This window comes from Ursus americanus, chromosome 23 (assembly GCF_024610735.1).
Source record: "Ursus americanus isolate L20-20 chromosome 23, mUrsAme1.1.p, whole genome shotgun sequence".
NCBI lineage: Eukaryota > Metazoa > Chordata > Mammalia > Carnivora > Ursidae > Ursus > Ursus americanus.
In genome coordinates, this window is record NC_142149.1 from 42,431,762 (window position 1) to 42,451,181 (window position 19,420).

General features: G+C 44.3%; 1 long non-coding RNA gene and 1 other non-coding gene across 2 annotated transcripts; one reads left to right on the forward strand and one right to left on the reverse strand.

Annotated features, from left to right (window-relative positions):
* Positions 1-9,993: 9,993 nt before the first annotated feature.
* Positions 9,994-19,268, reverse strand: LOC148108000 (uncharacterized). The gene is made up of 3 exons (XR_015721370.1): positions 19,190-19,268; positions 14,658-14,781; positions 9,994-11,370 (listed from the first exon to the last, which is right to left on the reverse strand). It is a non-coding gene; the product is annotated as an uncharacterized LOC148108000 (long non-coding RNA).
* Positions 11,485-11,591, forward strand: LOC148108001 (U6 spliceosomal RNA). Its single transcript, XR_015721409.1, has one exon. It is a non-coding gene; the product is annotated as a U6 spliceosomal RNA (small nuclear RNA).
* Positions 19,269-19,420: the final 152 nt, after the last annotated feature.

Genomic DNA, 19,420 nt, shown 5'->3' on the forward strand with positions numbered 1-19,420 from the left:
GGGAGAGAACAGCACAGATAAGTGGCCCAGAAATAGGAATTGTTTTTGATGAGCAAATGTCAAATTTTATAGGAGATTAACTTTGGGGATTGGAGGAAGGGTTATCACTATGGCCTGGAGCAACCAGACACATCTTTAGAGCTCTGAGAGCCAAGAAAGGCAGAATGCATGTTTGGGAAGTGGCCCAACACATTTCGATCCCTGAAAAAGACTAGGGCATGAAATGAGTAAAAGAAAAAACTTGAAAGCTTTTTGACTCTTGCAACAACAAAAACCAAGAGTTAATCTTTATAATTTCATGGTATTAAAAATTTACTAGAATTAAAATATTTTAAATCACACAATTGCTCCAGCTCCAGCTGTGTGCACTGGTGTGGATCGAATATCGTCTGTCATTTAGGTTACACCTGTCCCTCCGCAGCCCCTCAGCAAGGGTCCCAATGACTACAGTTAAAACCACTGCATCACATGGTTTCACAGGGGAATTCTACCAGACCTTTAAAGAGAAGATAATTGCTGAGCTGTTTAAACTGTTACATACTATAGAAAAAGAAGAGAAATTTCCAAAATCTTTAAAAAGTATGATCACAGGACTGAAACCAAACCAGTAAAAGACTCCGCGAAATAGACAAACATATCTCAGTAATATTAGTGCCAAAAGCCCAATGCAGTATTATTAGTAAATAAAACAGAGCATATTAAATTAATATATCATGACCATATGGGGTTTATTCCAGGAATTCAAGACTGGTTCAGCATAACGGGACTCTACTACCAAACCCCAGAACTTCCTCTTCTGGTAGTGGTAGACTGGGTAATTTAGAGCCATCTTCTCCACAAAGAAAAAATTCTAAGCTGGACAAAATACAACAAAATTTTTAAAAAACATCAAAGAGTTGACAAGCTAGGGGTCAATTACGGGATGAGATCTGGGAGAAGCTGGGAATGCACACTGGTGAGCAAAGCACGGGGTCATGTCCAGAAACGTTCGCTGCAGTCCACAGGGATGGGGGACAAAAGATAGAATCCACGCAGGGTAGGGACTCTGGTAAACTACTCCATCCCATAGTATTATTTTAGTTTTTAAATTTTTTAAAGATTTTATTTATTTATTTGAGATAGAGCGTGAGCACAGGCGGGGTGGGGGGCAGAGGAAAAAGCAGGGAGCCCGATGCAGGGCTTGAGCCCAGGACCCCGACATCATGACCTCAGCCGAAGGCAGATGCTTAACCGACTGAGCCACCCGGGCGCCCCAATCCCATAGTATTTAATTCAGACAGGATCTAAACCCTCTAGAGGAGTAGATATTTCTCAATATACAGTGTTGGAACAACTGGGTAGCCACTGGAAACACAAAGGTGGATCCATACTTTACACTTCGTATAAGGATAAATTCCATTTGGATCAAAGTTTAAAATGGGGAAGAAATGAAACCATGAAAGAAATAGAAGGAAGTAGGAGAGGATTCTCTTATAACTCTGAAGGCGGTAAGGCTTTTCTCATTGTATCACAAAATCCAAAAGCTACTAAAAATACATTGATAAATTGGCCACATGAAAAAATCTGCAAGGCAAATAACATAAACAAAGTCATAAGACAAATGACAAACTTGGAAAAATATTTTCAACTTGTATTGCAGGCAAAGGGTTAATTTCCCTAATATTTAAAGAGGTCCTGAAAATTGATGAGAAAAAGATTAATAGCCCAAGAGAAAAATGGGCAAAAGATATAAACAGATGGTCCACAGAAAAGAAAAGAAACATGGCTCTTATTATGAAAAGATGCTCAACCCCAGTCATGATAAATGCAAATTAAAATCACATTGAGGGGGCGCCTGGTGGCTCAGTCGGTTAAGCTAAGCTTTTGCCTTCTGCTCAGGTCATGATCCCAGGGTACTTGAATCTAGTCCCACATCAGGCTCGTTGCTCAGCGGGGAGTCTGCTTCTCCCTCTCCCTCTGCCTGCCCCCTCCTTGTTCCCTCAATCTCTCTTGCTCTCTCTATCAAATAAATAAATAAATAAATAAATAAATAAATAAATAAAATCTTTTAAAAAAATAAAATAAAAACACATTGAAATATCATCTTTTTTTTTTTAAGATTTTATTTATTTGACAGAGAGAGACAGCCAGCGAGAGAGGGAACACAAGCAGGGGGAGTGGGAGAGGAAGAAGCAGGCTCATAGCAGAGGAGCCTGATGTGGGGCTCGATCCCAGAACGCCGGGATCACGCCCTGAGCCGAAGGCAGACGCTTAACTGCTGTGCCACCCAGGCGCCCCGAGATATCATCTTTCATTCATTATCCTAGTAAAAATGCCAAAATGTGGTATCACACTGTGTGGACTAGCAAACATTCTAATACATTGCTAGTAAACTGACACCCTGTATCAAGGGCAATTTGTTAGTATTTATCAAAATTACAAATGCACATACCCTCTGATCCAGCACCCACTTTCAGAATTCTTTTCCACAGATATCCTTACGTGAGTACAAAATGACATCCACATCAGGGTTTTCATCATACTTGCAATGGCAAAAGATCGGAAACAGCTAAATGTTCAACGACAACGTGTTGGTTCAATAAAGGGTAGTACTTTTTTTTTTTATATAACAATAGGATTAACTCCTCTCTTTTTTTTTTTTTAAGGATTTTATTTATTTATTCGACAGCGATAGAGACAGCCAGCGAGAGAGGGAACACAAGCAGGGGGAGTGGGAGAGGAAGAAGCAGGCTCATAGCGGAGGAGCCTGACGTGGGGCTCGATCCCATAACGCCGGGATCACGCCCTGAGCCGAAGGCAGACGCTCACCCGCTGTGCCAGCCAGGCGCCCCGGGGTAGTACCTTCATATATTGGACTATTATACAGCTGTAAAAGGAGACTAAGGAATCTCCTTATGTATTTTATGGAAAGTTCAGCAATATACATTCTAACCAAAAAAGGCAACAGAACAGGGTGTTACCATTTGTGTTTAAAAAAGAGGGAAACCATAAAGACTCCACCAAAAAACTACTGGAACTGATAAATAAATTCAGTAAAGTCACAGGATCCAAAATCAATGTACAGATATCTGCTGCATTTCTATATGCTAAACAACAGAAAGAGAAATTAAGAAACAGGGGCGCCTGGGTGGCACAGCGGTTAAGCATCTGCCTTCAGCTCAGGGCGTGATCCTGGCGTTGTGGGATCGAGCCCCACATCAGGCTCCTCTGCTATGAGCCTGCTTCTTCCTCTCCCACTCCCCCTGCTTGTGTTCCCTCTCTCGCTGGCTCTCTATCTCTGTCAAATAAATAAATAAAATCTTCAAAAAAAAAAAAAAGAAAAAGAAACAAACCCATTTGCAATTACACCAAAAATAACAAAATACCAAGGAATAAACTTTAATCATAAAGATGAAAGACCTGTATTCTGAAAACTGTAAAACAATGAGGAAAGAAATTGAAGATGATGCAAAGAAATGGAAAGACATTCCACGCTCAGGGATTGGAAGAACAAATATTGTTAAAATGTCTATGCTACCCAAAGCAATCTACGGATTTAATGCAATCCCTATCAAAATATCAACAGCAGTTTTCACAGAAGTAGAAAAACAATCCTAAAATTTGTATGGAAACACAAAAGACCCTGAATAGCCAAAACAATCTTAATAAAAGAAAAACAAAGCTGGAGGTGTCACAATGCCAGACTTCAAGTTATATTCCAAAAATGCAGTAATCAAAACAGTATGGTACTGGCACAAAAACAGACACATGGATTAATGGAATAGAATAGAAAACCCAGAAATAAACTCACAGTTATATGGTCATTTAATCTTTGGTAAAGGAGGAAAGAATATTCAATGAGAACAAGACAGTCTCTTCAACAAGGGGTGTTGGGAAAACTGGACAGCTACATGCAGAAGAATGAACCTGGACCACTTTCTTACAGCATACACAAAAATAAACTCAAAATGGATTAAAGTTCTAAATATGAGACCTGAAACCATAAAAATCCTAGAAGAGAGCACAGGCAGTAATTTCTCTGACATCGGCTGCAGCAACATCTTTCTAAAGAGGTCTCCTAAGGCAAGGGAAATAAAAGCAAAAATAAACTACTGGGACTACATCAAAATAAAAAGCTTTTCCACAGCGAAAGAAACAATCAACAAAACTAACAGGCAACCTACAGGATGGGAGAAGATAATTGCAAGTGACAGATCTGATAAAGGGTTAGTATCCAAAATATATCAAGAACTCCTACAACGCAATACCCCAAAAACAAACAATCCGATTTAAAAATGAGCAGAAGATATAAACCCATTTCTCCAAAGAAGACGTCCAGATGGCCAACAGACACATGAAAAGATGCTCGACGTCACTCCTCATCAGGGAAACGCAAATCAAAACTACAGTGAGATGTCACCTCCCACCTGTCAGAATGGCTAAAATCAAAGACACAAGAAACAAGTGTTGACGTGGACGTGGAGGAAAAGGAACCCTCTTGTAATGGAATATATGTAATGGAATATTATTCAGGCAGAAAAAGAATGAAATCTTGCCATTTGTAATGACATGGATGGAGCTAGAGTGTATCATGTTAAGCAAAACAAGTCAGTCAGAGAAAGACAGATAGCATATGGTTTCACTCATATGTGAAATGTAAGAAACAAAACAAATGAGCAAAGGAAAAAGAGAGAGAGAGAGAGAGAGAAATGAAGAAACAGACTCAACTATGGAAAACAAACTGATGGTTACCAGAGGGAAGGTGGGTTGGGGATGGGGGAGTAGGCGATGGGGGTTAAGGAGTGCACTTGTCATGACGAGCACTGAGCCATGTAGAGAACTGTCGAATGACTGTATTGTACACCTGAAACTAATATGATACTGTATGTTAACTATACTGGAATTCTTTTTTTTTTTTTTTTAAGAGAGGGAGGAAGGGGGAAGGGCAGAGGGAGAGAGAATCCCAAGGCAAGCTCCATACCCAGGGCAGAGCCCAGCACAGGGCTCTGTCTCACAACCCCGAGATCATGACCCAAGCTAAAATCAAGAGCTGCACACTTAACTGACTGAGCCACCCAGGCACCCCTCTACTGGACTTCAAATAAAAAACAAAAAATACACAAAAAAATAGAGGGGAAAAATAACATATATCCATAATAGCTTGTATATACCTAACGTTTTTCTAGAAGGATAAACAAGAAACTAAAAACAGACTCACCTGTTGTAAGACATGGGAGGTGAGTGGATGGGGAAAGTGTAAGAGGAAGACTTTTTACTGCCTTTCATGTTTAATGTTTGAACGATGTGGACGTCTTATTTATTTACCCCTCTGGGTGGAACCTTCAGTGTCACGGCCAACTTCCCAAACTGCTATAAAGCAGCATATGCACCATAGTTCTTATCAACTGGAAGATACTGCCCGGAGTCAAACTTTCTACTGGCCAAAGGCACTGATTTCTTTCTTTTCTTTCTTTCTTTCTTCCTTTCTTTCTTTCTTGAGATTTTATTTCTTTATTTGAGAGAGAATGAGGGAGAGAGAGCAAGCATGAGCAGGGGGAGGGGCAGAGGGAGAAGCCGATTCCCCGCTGAGCAGGGAGCCCAACATGGGGCTCGATCCCAGGACCCTGGGATCATGATCTGAGCTGAAGGCAGACGCTTAACCCACTGAGCCACCCAGGCGCCCCTAAAGACACAGATTCTAAACAGCAGTTGAGTTTGGGATGGGGCTGAGGTGATTTATGAGACAGAATGGAGCTAACAGACCCCTACTTAGATTTTGCCCCTAACTTTGACCTAAATTCTTTTTTAATTGTAGTAAAACACACATAATATAAATTTGTCATTTTAACCGTCTCCAGTGTACAATTCAGTGGCACTCAGTACATTCACAAGGTTGTGCAACCGTTACCACCATCCATCTCCAGAACTTTTGCACCATCCCAAACAGAATCTCTGCACCCATTAAACAGGACCCCTTTTTCCCTTGGGAAAAACCTCTTTTCTACTTTCTGTCTCTCTAAATTTGCCTATTCTAGATAACTCATGTAAGTGGAACCATACAATATTTGTCCTTCTGAGTCTGGCTTATTTCGTTTAGTCTAACACTTCCAAGGTTCATCCATGTGGCAGCATGTTCCAGAATCTCTTTCTTTTTAATGGTTGAATAACACTCCGTTACATGGAGAAACTGCATTTTATTTATCCATTCGTCTGTTGGTGGGTATTCGGGCTGTTTCCGCTTTCCGGCTATTGTGAATCGTGTTGCTACGAACGTTGGTGTCCAAGCTTCTGTTTGAGTCCCTGCTTTCAGTTCTTCTGGGAATAAACATCTGGGAGTGGAATTGCCCTGATTTTGGCCTTTAACCCACTGGGTTTTCCAGAGCAACGCTCCTGTGATTAAGATTAAGGACTAGATGTTAAGAACATTGACTGTGAGGGGCCTGTGAGGGGCTCAGTCAGTTAAGTGTCTGCCTTTTGGCTCAGGTCATGATCCCAGGGGCCTGGGATCAAGTCCCGTGTTGGGCTCCCTGCTCCGCAGGGGAGTCTGCTTCTCTCTACGCATGTAGGTGGGACCGTAAGATAGTTGTCTTTTTGAGTCTGGCAAACACACAGTTAAACAGTGTAGGACAGCCAACATAAATGCTTCACAACCAAATGGCCTCCACAGAGGAACGTGAGGTCACAGGCTTTAATACCTCCCCTCTGTTTCCACAGACGACCCACAGTTGTATTGGTATCTCGTGTAGGTCTTCATCCTTGGACCATAAGGAATCCAAGAGACTCCCGGCACCCCTCCCTCCGCACCCCTCCATAGGAAGGACAGATGGGTCAGCGGCTTCTACCTGCTTCTCGTAAATTGGAACCAGGGCCGTGCCTCTAACTATCACAGGTTTTTTTGGCAGACAGCAAAGATGGCCTGTGGTGACACTAATGTATCACTCCCTAATGAGAACTCTGAAAAAGGCTGCAAGCTTAATAATTTGCTGATTGCCTCCTGACCGCCTCCGAGAGGGCTTCTGGGCAGGGACACCCCAAAAAGCATAAAAACTGTGCCAAGGCACCACTGAGTTCGTGAAATAAGCACTCGGCCCTGCTCTCTTCTCCGGCATCAGTTTGTGTTTGCCCTGGGGGTGAGTGCTTTTCAAAGTATTTTCAAAGCTGCTTCCTCTACTTAAAATATTTCAACACCCTTCTCCAGTGGGTTGAGCACTGGTGCTTTTGGACATGGGCTTGGCCACCAAGAAGTGCCCCCGAGGAGCACAGCTGCCCCATATTCACCCTGGGGGCCATTCTCGCCTGGCCTGGGCACCAGGCAGATGGCAGAGGAGGCCCACCCTTACCTCCAAGAAGCAAAGAGAGGGGTGCGTTTGCAAAATCAGCCTCCTCTGCCTGGAGGAGGAAGAAATAGAATGGAATCGTGAACTCTTGGTAATGGAAGAGCACTTTGAGGACCCTGAGTTCAACCCGGAGCAGACATTCGTGTTTGCCAACCCCTCTTCTCCTGCCAACATCATCCTGACTTGTCCGGGGATATTAACCTATTCCTGGTTCTCAGCCACGTGTTTTAGGTATAATTAACTCCATCCCCAGTTCCAGGGATGGATTCTGATTAGCTTAAGACAGAACATCCCGACCCCTGGATGCAGTGATGTAGTTAGCCCAAGCCAATACGATGCAAGGAAATGATTGCCTGGGTTTCTGGCATAGAAGAGCCCCTTCTTTGGGGGAAGCAGGCAAATAAGGGAAGATGTAACGTCAGGAGTTCCTGGCAGCCATTTTGCCACCACGAGGGAGAACACGCCTGAGATTAAACCAATACTAAGGATGATGAGAAACCAACAGAGAAGTCGGCTCCTGGGCACATTGTTTGAGCCCATATCAAGACCCACCTGAGGTTAGCTCCACCTCTAAACTGTTCGGTTACGTGAGCCAATAAATGACTTTTATTTTTTAAGCCAATTTGAGTTGAGTTTCTGTTATTCACAACATAAAGTTGTCCAGTTAATTCAAACCTCCAAAACCAATGCTACCACAAAAACAGTTCTTCCAGTGAGAAAAAGAATGTTAGCTGTTTCTGTGACCTATTACTAGATGTTCAGCAGGGGATAGGGCAGGAGCACGGAAGGAGGGGGTTTGGTATTGCCCTGAGGGAGAGACTCTGCTGACAACCACTTACTCATGAGGAGAGAGGCCATGCCCAGGTGACAGTATTAGGGCATGAGGGCCACTCCTGTACACGTTGGAGAAAGAAGACAAGTCCGTCTTAGTCTTTTCTCCCCCTCCTACCCCCATTTTCTCCCTGTAAAATGAGGATGTTGGGGTTGGTGAGCTCTGAGGCCCACCTGGCTCCAGCAATCTGCGCATCTCTGTTTCTGTACAAAGAACACGGGCTTTGGCATTTTGCATACCGGGGTTCAGATTCTGCTGACATCAGCTGAGCAATCTCAACCGAGTCACCTAACCTCTCTGGGCCTCAATTTTCTTAGCTATAAAATGGGTACCTGGCTGGCTCAGTCAGTAGAGCATGTGACTCTTGATCTTGGAGTCATGAATTCAAGTCCCATGTTGGGTAGAGCTTACTTAAAAATAAAATATATTAGATTTAAAAAAATACAATAGGGGTATTGATTGTACCGTCTACATCGTGACTTTTGTGAGGACTAAATGAAATCCCAAGCATGACAGTGCTGGCTAGCACAGCGCCTGGCACGTGGGAGCCACCCTATAAACATAGCTCTCCCCGCCGCATCCCACCGCCCTTCTCCGCAAACGTAGGACAAGGGGCCGGCAACTTCCAGCTGGCAGTGCAAGTCTGGCTCCTGCTTCTGTAAAAGCTTTACTGGAACACAGCTATGCTCTTTCACTGTGTATTATCTGTGGCTGCTTTCTAGCTATGAGGAGAGTTCTATTGCTGGGACAGGGACTGTAAGGCCAAAAGCCCAAAATATTTACTCCTGGACCCATACGGAATAGCTCGCTGTCTCTGGGTGTGGAACATAAGGCCTGAACTAGTGGAAGGAGTTTCAGTCGCCAGGCAGCAGGTGGGGGAAATATTGAGGAGGTAGGAAGGAACGCCTCGATGCCTCGGGGTCTCTCCTGCTGACTCTGTGGGCATGTGAGCTTTCATGCTGAGGCTCTGGCCAGTCTCTGAGGGGAATGCCCCAGGGCAGGGAAGAGCCCCAGCGGAACAGTTGAAGATTGGACAGGACTCAAGCCTTCTCTGGTATTTTAGGAAAGGGGCCAAAAGAGAGGTTGTCTCTTTAGACATCACAGACACGTACACACACGTGTACACACGCACACACACGCACACACTGCTTCAAGGAAGTTACCAGAAGGTTTTGTTTGTTTGTTTGTTTTAAGCATTAAAAAAAAAGTAAATGTTGCTCTATGTAGACCTCAGGATCTGCTCTGGTGTGAAGAAAACTGCTTCCTGTGGCGGTGGTATTTTTAGTGGGCGTGCTATCTGGAAAGGATTACCAACGCCAGGGTCCTAAGTATCCATTGATCTCGGGACGCTCGGGTGACCCCAGCACTAACCATTTGGGACTGAGCTTAAAGCTGCAAGCAGGTTACCTGACCCACTGTGCAGAGCGATTTATGGTTTTCTCTGCACAATGTAACCGTCTGAGCAAATGGCACGCTCTCAGATTTACCTGTTGCTTTCCCAGGTGGTGCAGCCCACAGTCAGTCACTACGACTGTCCCTAAGATTAAGTGCAATTTGCACCCCTCTGAGCTGCATGTTGGTCTCCACAGAAGAATCTGGCAACTCAGCGTCTGCCTCAAGCAGATAACATCAGGTGCACATGCCCCTGAACAATGTGTCGTTTTTCTTAGCGAGACACACCTTGTTGGGTGAGGTCAGGGGCCTCAGTTCTGAAATACCTCTAGGCAGTTTTTCTGTTTGTTTTTCTCCTTAGCTCCGTGAGAAAAGCCCACCCGTGTGTATCCCATTTTCTTCCTGGAACGCAGGGCTGGAGATCACTCCCCTCCCCCCTCACCCCCCCCTCACTGGAGAATTAGCCTTGATTAACTTGCCCTTTCTCCTTCACCCTCTTCCTGTTTCCCTCTCTCTCTTAGACACGGAAACTAATGCTTATGACCACGCCATTTTTCATGTGTTAACCCTTTTAAGACTTGTCACTATCTTGTGAAGTTGGTAGTACTATGCTCCTTATTTTACACGTGAGAGAACTAAGGCAGAGGTCATTAAGTGACTGGTCCGAGAACACACAGCTAGGAAGGGGCAAGGGTGGCAGTCAAGCCCAGGCTCTCTGGTTCAAAACCACTGTGCTTTTCTGCTTCTCCAGTCCACACACCACACGGCGCACACATCGCACACACTCTCCCGATCCTCGCTGATCTGGACCCAGCTGCTGGAAGCAGGGCGCGATCTGGGCTTCTGGGTTCTGTGCATTGTCTCTCCCGGGCTTCACGACGCCCTCTCCTGCTGGGCTCTGCCCCCCCTCCCCCGGGAGTGACCTGATAGCAAGTCTCACCCTCTTGTGATGATCACACAGCCCGCATTGCCCTAGCCTCGGCTCCTCCAGATCTGGGCAGGGCTGCCCTAACTCTGCAGTAGTTGGTGCTCCCCGTGCTTGTAAGCTTCTTAGTGTTAGTCCTCTGTCAGTGACACCACAGACAGGCCTGCTGGTGCAGACAGGGACCACCCACCGCCAGTCCTGACCCAGGAGCCAGATGGGAGAAAACGGGTGGCTCTAAGGGAGCGGTGTTCTCACTTCTGAACTGGGAGGTCTCAGTGCACAAACACAGAAGGGGTTACAAACCTCGCCTTCAAGCCTGGAAGGCATTTCAAATCATTTGCTCCGATTGCCCCATTTTACAGATGAGGAAACTGAGGTCTAGCGGGGTGATGTGGTCTCCCCAAGACACCAGCTGGCCCACTGCAGCACTGCAAGTCCAGCCCCGGGTTGTGTCTCCCACCCAGATGGTGAAGCATGTCATCCTTAGGGTGCAGCGGCCCTAGCACCAACTGAGGGTGGCACGGGGTCTGGTTTTCCTCCGAACATGGTCTTTCCTACGGAAGAGCTGTGGACACTTGTCTCCGTCTCAGAAGGCCCGTAGGGCAGGGATTCCCCGAGGGTGGCGCTCACCCCCGGCTGGGTGGTCCATGAGATGATTTCAGGTGGCATCCGCTTGGTTCAAAGGGATGTGCTTCTGCTAGTTCACTAGCAAAGTTCACAAGTCGGTGTAGCACGCCTGTATTCGGCTGCTGAAGAGGGGGCTCAGTAACTAGCAATCCAGTCAGGGAACAGAAGCACCGGGCATTGGTTAATCGGGAAAAACACACCACGCGGTGACCGAAGTTTGGGAAACGCTGCTGCGGAGAGTACCAGCCACTTCACAGAGGCTTAAGCCAGGGACTTGCCTATAATGAAAACACACACCCCCAGCCTCGTTAATTACCAAAGAAATGCAAACTCGAATTAGAATGAGATACGATTTTCACCTTTCAGATCGGTAAAGATCATAAAGATTACATGTTCTCCCTGCCACAGCACATATACTAAATTTAGAACCACATGGAGAGGATTGGCATGGTCCCTGGGTACAGATGACATGCAAATTAATGGTAACTCTCCCGTGAGGAGTGATCAAGTTGGTGTTATTGAGAACGGGAGCTCTTTTTTTTGAGATGGAAATAGGAGAGTAGGTAGAAATTCTGTCATCCTGAATATTAATTGGAAAAGTCACTATAAATTCATTGTGGGGTAACCCTATCGGGTGGAGGCCGGTGACGCGGGCAGTGAAAGGATTCACCCAAGGCGGAGGGAAGGAGATCGAAGTTCATTGAATAAAAGGGAGCAGCGGGCAGGACAGCGAGGGAGAGACTCTGCCAGGAGACAGTGCTGGGGGGCTGTACTTAAGGTGGGGAGTGAGGAGGTTGGGGATGTGTGGGATTTTCCTTTTTTGGTACCTGTGCCCGGTTCTAAGTCGCCCGTGGGTCAGCTAGGGCCTGCGGCTATTTCGAGGTGGGTCGGCTGATGGGTCTGTCTGCACTCAGCCCGGGGGTCACTGCGGCCCTTCCACCCCACTCAGCTTCCAGTGCTCATGCCTGCTGCCTAAAAGCAGTCTTTACTACACTCATGATGTAGTTTAAACGTAAATATTTCCTAGCTTTTTCCACTGAAAAGACCGATAAATAATGACTAATGCAATAGAAATAAACACCTCGAATACCTTAACTGACGTCTCCAAAATGCCATTTCCCACTAAAGGGAAACTGGGCTCTTCTGAGAAATGGCTGATTCTATGCCTGGGACAGGAAATACAACAGACAAGATAAGCCTGGAACATCTTGTCAAACAAGAAAATAACAAAGCTATCAAAGACCACTAGACTGAGTTCAAAAAGCCTAGAAAGTCCCCAGCTTGAAGACACTCCTGCTGGCCAAAGATGGGACTATTGGAACATCAGTAAAGACAAGAGCGACAGTGGAACAAAACACACAAACATATTTAAAGCCCCAAATCAAATATTATACTAAAAACAATTGAAAACAAAATGAAACCTCATTGTTACCTCTCAAGGATACTAGTAAACCAACTCATTTTATTATTTTTCTAAGATTTTATTTTTAAGTAATCTCTACACCCAACGTGGGGCTCGAACCCACAACCCTGAGATTAAGAGTTGCACGGTCCACTGACTGAGACAGCCAGGCACCCCTAAACCAACTCATTACTTTAAAAAATTGGAAATGGGGGGCCTGGGTGGCTCAGTCGGTTAAGTGTCTGCCTTAAGTGGCTCAGGTCCTGATCTCAGGGTCCTGGGATGGAGCCCCGGGTTGGTGTTGGTTGCGGGCTGCTTCTCCCTCCCTGCCTCGCGCACTCTCTAACAAATAAAATCTTAAAAAATAAAAATAAAAAACTGGAAACAAAGGTAAAAAATCAAGCACCTATCATGTGTTTCCTGTATGAACTGTATCTCCGGATAGCCAAATGGTTGATGAAGGAAAGTTTCTCTCTATAGACATTTTCCAGCTACTAAATGAAAAAGGAATGATGGTTTAACACCATTTGCAATCATCACCAATGGCTGCTAACTTCACAAGAAGAGACATGACCAGAAATGATGACATTTTTCCAAAGAAGACATTCAAATGACCAACAGGCGTATGAATAGGTGCTCAGCATCACTAAGCATTAGGGAAATGCAAATCCAAACCACAACGGAGACATCAGCTCGCACCTGTTAGGATGTCTATTATCAGAAAGATAAGAGGTAACAAGTGTTGGTAAGGATGTGGAGAAAAGGAAACCCCAAGCACTGTTGTTAGGAATGTAAATTGGTGCAGCCACTATGGAAAACATTTTGGGTGTTCCTCAAAAAATTAAAAATAGAATTACCATATGATCCAGTAATCCCACTTCTGGGTATATATCCAAAGTAAATGAAATTACCATCTGGAAGAGATATTTGCCCTCCCCCACTTATTACTAATATGTGCTACAACATGAATGAACCTAGAAAACATTATGTTAAGTGAAATAAGTCAGAAAAGTCCAGAAGAGGGCTAGTGGCCAGTGGGTTGGGGGAATATAGGGAGTGACTGGTAATGGGCACAGGACTTCTTTTTAGGGTTATGAAAGGATTCTGGAAATAAATAATGGTGATGGTTATACAAGTGAGAAAATACCTAAAAACCACTGAACTGTTCACTTTAAAATGGCAAGAGTTATAGCATTTATTTAATGGTATCTCAATAAAAAATAAAAAAAAACCATAAAAGCCCATAATGAATCTACGATAAAAAATTACTGGAACTAATGCATAAGCTTAGCAAGGTCTTGGGATACAAAGTCAACATACAAAAACCAATTATGATGTTATACACCAACGATGAACAACTATAAAATCAAATACAAGACAATCCCATTTACAATAGCATCAGGAAAAATAAAACACTTAGAAATTGAGCAAAACTGAAAACATGAAACATTGCTAAGGGCAATTCAAGAAGACCTTAATGTGTGGGGAGATACCCCCATGGAGCACCTATGGTGCGGAAGACTTAGTCCTGTCAAGATGGCAGTTCTCCACAAATGTATCTGCACATTCAATGAAATCCCAAACAAAATCCAAATAGCCTTTTCTGAAAAATCGACAAGCTGATTTTAAGATTTATACCAAAAATCAAAGGACCTAGAAAATAGCCAAGACAAATTTTTAAAAGGGCTGTTGGAGGGCTTTCACTACCTCATTCAAGACCTATTATAAAACTGTGGTAACAAACCAGTGATATTGCTGTGAAAATAGACATAGACATCAACACAACAGAAAGGAGTCTAGAAATAGACCCACACTTACATGGTCAATTGACTTTCTACAAAGCTGCCAAAGTAATTAGGAAAAGAGTCTTCGCACTAAATGGAGCTGCAACAATTGGATATTCACATGGAAAGATACAGCCTCTGCCCTGACCCTCTATTGCACCCCTAAATTAACTAAAAGTGGATTCGAGACTGAAACACTAGCCCTAACACTACTAAACTTCTAGAAGAAAACATCGGAGAAATCGCTGTGACGTTGGGTTAGGCAAAGATTTCTTTCTTTCTTTTTTTTTTTTTTTAAAGATTTTATTTATTCATTTGAGAGAGAGAGAGACAGAAAGAGCACAAGCCAGGGGAGAGGCAGAGGGAGAAGCAGACTCACCACTGAGCTGGGACCCGATGTGGGGCTCAATCTCAGGACCTGGAGATCATGACCTGAGCTGAAGGCAGATGCTTAACCATCTGAGTCACCCAGGCGCCCCTAGGCAAAGATTTCTTTAACGGGACTGAAAAGTGCAAAAAAATTTATAAACCGTACATTTTATATACATATATATAAACTATGCAATTTAATATAAACTGTAAAAAAATAATAAACTGTACTTCATCAAAATAAAAAAAAAATGTTCACGGAAAAAAATGAAAAGGCAAGCCACAGACTAGGAGACAATTATTTGCAAAATACATCTGACAAAAGGCTGAAATAAAAAATATAAAGAACTATTACAACTCAGTTATAAGAAGACAAACATCTAATGTAAAATGAACAAAAAGATATGTACAGACACTTCGCAAGAAAAAGAACATGTATGAATGGCCAACAAGCACATGAAAAGATGCTACATATCACTGGTCACCAAGGCAATATAAACTAAAATGGCTAAAATGAAAAGACTGACAATACTAAGTGTTGTAGAGGATGCAGAGCAATGGGACCCTCATCCGTTGCGGGTGGTAGCGGAAAATGGTACAGCCACTTTTGGAAGCAAACTCTTATCAAGTTAAACATAGAGTTGTCATTCAACCAAACAATCCTATTCCTGTATGGGGATTTTTTTTTTTTTCCTGAGAGAAATGAATATGTATGTCCACACAAAGACAACCCAAATGTCCATCAACTGGAACATGGACGAACAAATAGGGGTGTGTTCATAGCATGGAATATGACTCAGCAGTAAAAAGGAAGGAATGATCTGAACTTTATCAATTCTCTTAATCTCATCAAACCATAATCCATTTATCTGCAAATTGTGATAATACTTCTGTCACAGCACTTAGGACAGAGGTTGAAATTGATAAAGTACATTAGAATGCCTATTCGCAATCCTGGCGGGAAAGGGAAGGGAGGAATGACATATAAATACACCTAACCCAGATGAGACTCCAAAACATTATGCTAAGTTTCAGCACTCAGCTGAACACCACAAACCACATTCATTCATAGAAGATTCCAGAAAAGGCAAAACTATAGTGACAGAAATGATCGAAAACTATCGTCATTTGGGACTGGGAGCCAGGAAGAGGGACTGACTGCAAAAGAGCAAGAGGGAATATTTTAGGGGCTCCTGCCTGGCTCAGTCGTAGAGCATGTGACTCGGGGTTGTGAGTTCCAGTCCTACGTTGGATATAGAGATTACTTAAAAATAAAAATCTTAAAAAAAAAAAAGATGGCACAGGGTAGAGGTTCAAGGGTCCAGGTGGAGTACTAATCACTCATTCATTCATCATTTATCATTCCTCAGCAGACGTGTGCTAGGCTCTGGCCTAGCACAGGTACCGTGGCTGTTGGAAGAAGTTCCAGCGGCTAGAACCAGGGTTTCCTCAAGGAGCCATGGAATTAACTACAGTGTGGTGCGACCAGTGCTGGAACCAAGGGAAATCCCTTTGCAGATCAGCATGTCTAACTAGACCCAGGAACGGAAGGCTTTAGAGAGAAAGTCACAGGTGAGCTGGGCTTTGATAGATGAGAAAGGATCTCACCAGGTAGAGGAGAAAGCAGCCTGGCGAAAGAAGACACGAGAGACCAAGGAGTAACTGAGGGAATGGTGGAGCACCTGGTGTGGTTGTATCAGAGAGGGCATGGGGAGGTTGGAGGGTGTCTTAGTGGGGAGAACAGAAAGGGAAAGCAGGGAAGGACACAAGGACCTGGTGCAAATATTTTAGTCAGGAGATTATCCCAGAAAGGTGAAGTGAGGGAGACACACAAGAAGGGAAAGTCAATAGAGAGCTCATTATGAACCACTGGGGCTCATCCCTGTTGGACCACTAAGTAACCATGTACAGTAAGTATACCTCAGAAATGCCCTCCAAAGACAGGCTCCTCCTGGGGCATTTATTAAGCAGCTCCCATTTCCAGCATCCCTGGGATGCCCCTGGGGATATTAACATCCCCCTTAGAAGCTTCCATCTGGGATGCCCTTGAGAGCTTTGTGACTTTGGAAAAAAACAAAAACAAAACAAAACCCGGGGCAGAAAGTGGGAGAATCGTATGTGTGGGGGGTGCTTGAGGTGAGACCACAGCAGCCCATGGGAAGTGTCCACTGCAGCTGCAGCAGAAATCTGAGATGGGCCAAAGGGAGATGGCACGGGACCCAAAAGGTATCTGCTTATAGGGGGACTCTGATTAAGGGACTGAATGCGTGCAGCAAGTGGAAGAAAAAATTCAGGAAATGGGATTGGAAAAGTAGGCTAGGGGTCAGAGGATCCATTATGAAGTCTTATATGCCAGGTTACAAAGTTTAAACTTTATTTGCCAGACCCTGGCACCTAACAGATGCTCAATAAATATATTTTTTAAAAAGATTTATTTATTTATTTTAGAGTGAAGGGGTAGGTGGGGCGGGGCAGAGGGAGAGGAGAGAGAGTCTTAAGCAGACTCCCCGCTGAATGCAGAGCTCCATGCCAGGCTTGATCTCATGACCCCAAGATCATGACTTAAGCCAAAACCAAGATTCGGATGCTTAACGGACTGCATCACCCAGACGTCCCTACAGGGGCTCAGTAGATATTTGCTGAATGAATGAATGATAATGACAGACACACCTGGACCAAGCCCTTGCAAATCTACTGGGCTTTAGAATCCAGCAGACTAGCTGTGTGACTTCTAACCCCTTTGATCTTTTATTTCTCTCTCTCTCTCTCTCTCTCTGTCTCTCTGAAGTAGCAACAATAATACCTTCTTTACAGGGTTGTTGTGAGGAATTAGATGAGATCAAAGATGTATGGCAACTAGAAGTATGGACTCAATAAATGTCAGCCACTCTCCCCCTGCCCCCATGATGACCCAAAGCCAGGTAATAAAGCTGAACTATCCACCAGCTGGAGACAATGAAGGTTGCTCCTGGGATCTGTTTACAGAAGATGTATGCTGGCATTTCCAGCTATATTGGTCCTCGTGGAAAAAATTAGTGGTATTAGTAACAACTTCCTTGGACCAAAAGGGAATCATACCGCTGTTTTAATTAAAGGACAGAGTTGAAACTATCCTCCTAGGGAATTTACAAATTCAGAAATTGATGCTAGTAGTAACTTACAGGGTTTTTTTTACTTTGTGCATTTAAATGTACATATCGAAACATCTTCCAATCAATATGTTGTTGACTGGGGTCATCCATCCTTGCTATGCTGCATTTCTCTCCCATTCTGAAATTCTAACAGAGGCCAAGATGCTTGCGGACTCTATTTGATGGAATACCCCTGCACCAGCTGTCTGTAGGCACTGGGAGCTCCTCAGTCCTTCCAAGTGGACAAAAGAGATTGTGGCAGCCCCTCCAGAGGTAGGGAGAGAACATGAAGCTAAGGTGGGAGAGAAAGCAGCTTGAGGAAATAGGTGAAGGACTGAGAAGTCATACAAAGTGGGGAATACTCAATGTATTTTAAAACATATCCATTCCTTCGGTTTGGCACAAGACAAACACTATGATGAATCATGCCACTAGCACATCAATTTTTTTTTTTTTAAGAGAGAGAGAGAAGGAAGAAAGGATATTGGGAAAATGAGTAAACACAGACTTTGTCAAGGAAGGAAATTCCAGAGTTGAGAAGCCTCTGTGGGAAGCACATCTGCTCCTAGTCTGGAGTGATTCACAACTGGAGAAGCTCAGCAGGAGCCACAAGGTGGAGATTCATTCATCTGCCTGCTCATTCATTCATTCCTTTCTTTCATTCAGCAATGATCAGTTATTTCTCTACCAGGGTCTGCAAGAAGCAGCAAGAATACAAAAGTGGAACAGACACAAACCCTACCCTTGAGGGCTCTAAAAGTAGAGGAAACAAAAGATGTCACTAATAGTTATAATAAATTGGAGCAAGGGCAAAGATAAAGATGTAGAGGAGATGCAGTGGTGCCGTGAGGGGGAGGGGAGGGGTCAGAAAAATCTTCTCAGAGGGGGAGATCCCTCTGTCTTAAAAGTGTTGGAATCCCGAGGCAGTAGGGAGTTATGCCTGTGTGTAAGGATGGGAGTTCCAAGCAGGAGGAAAAGTCACTCGTAAAGAGGGAGACGTCTTTGAGGACAGAAGAGTTGATAATTCTAAAGCATAAGGAGGAAGGCAGAGAGGTGGGCGGCAACCATGTGTGGGAGGACCTCCTGTGTCCTGCAGAGTCTAGGCACCATCCTGTAGGTAATGAGGAGTCACTGAAGGGTTTTGAGCAAAAGCACTCTCATTTGTGGCCAAAAAATATCTTCCTGGTATCCTCCCAATAGCCAGCCTTGAGGGATGGGTTGAAAGGGATTGAAGAGTGGGAGTAGGACAGCCTGTTCAGGCAGTTCAGGTGAGAGGTAGGTGGCTAGAGGGAAAGGGTTGCTGAACTTAGCAACGGGCCCCAAAGGGCAGGAAGAATTTCCAGCTGCCAAGTCACTTAGTCTTTTAGAATATCAATTTCCTCATCCTTAAAATGAAGGAAACGTGAATCACCAGTAAGGTCCCCTGTTGCAGCAAGCACGAGACAGTTTATCAGGACCTCTCTCTGCAGACACTGGCCTCACCCGAAACCCTGGAAAGAGGAAGGACAAAGTGCTTTGCAGCCACGTGCAGAGCGGAAGCGAAGCGGGAGCCCCCCATCCACTCCACCGCGAGTGCCCAGGCAAGTGTCCCCAGCTCCTCCTTTCCTTTCCTCCCTAGTGGAGTTGTGTGAGGCCACAGAGG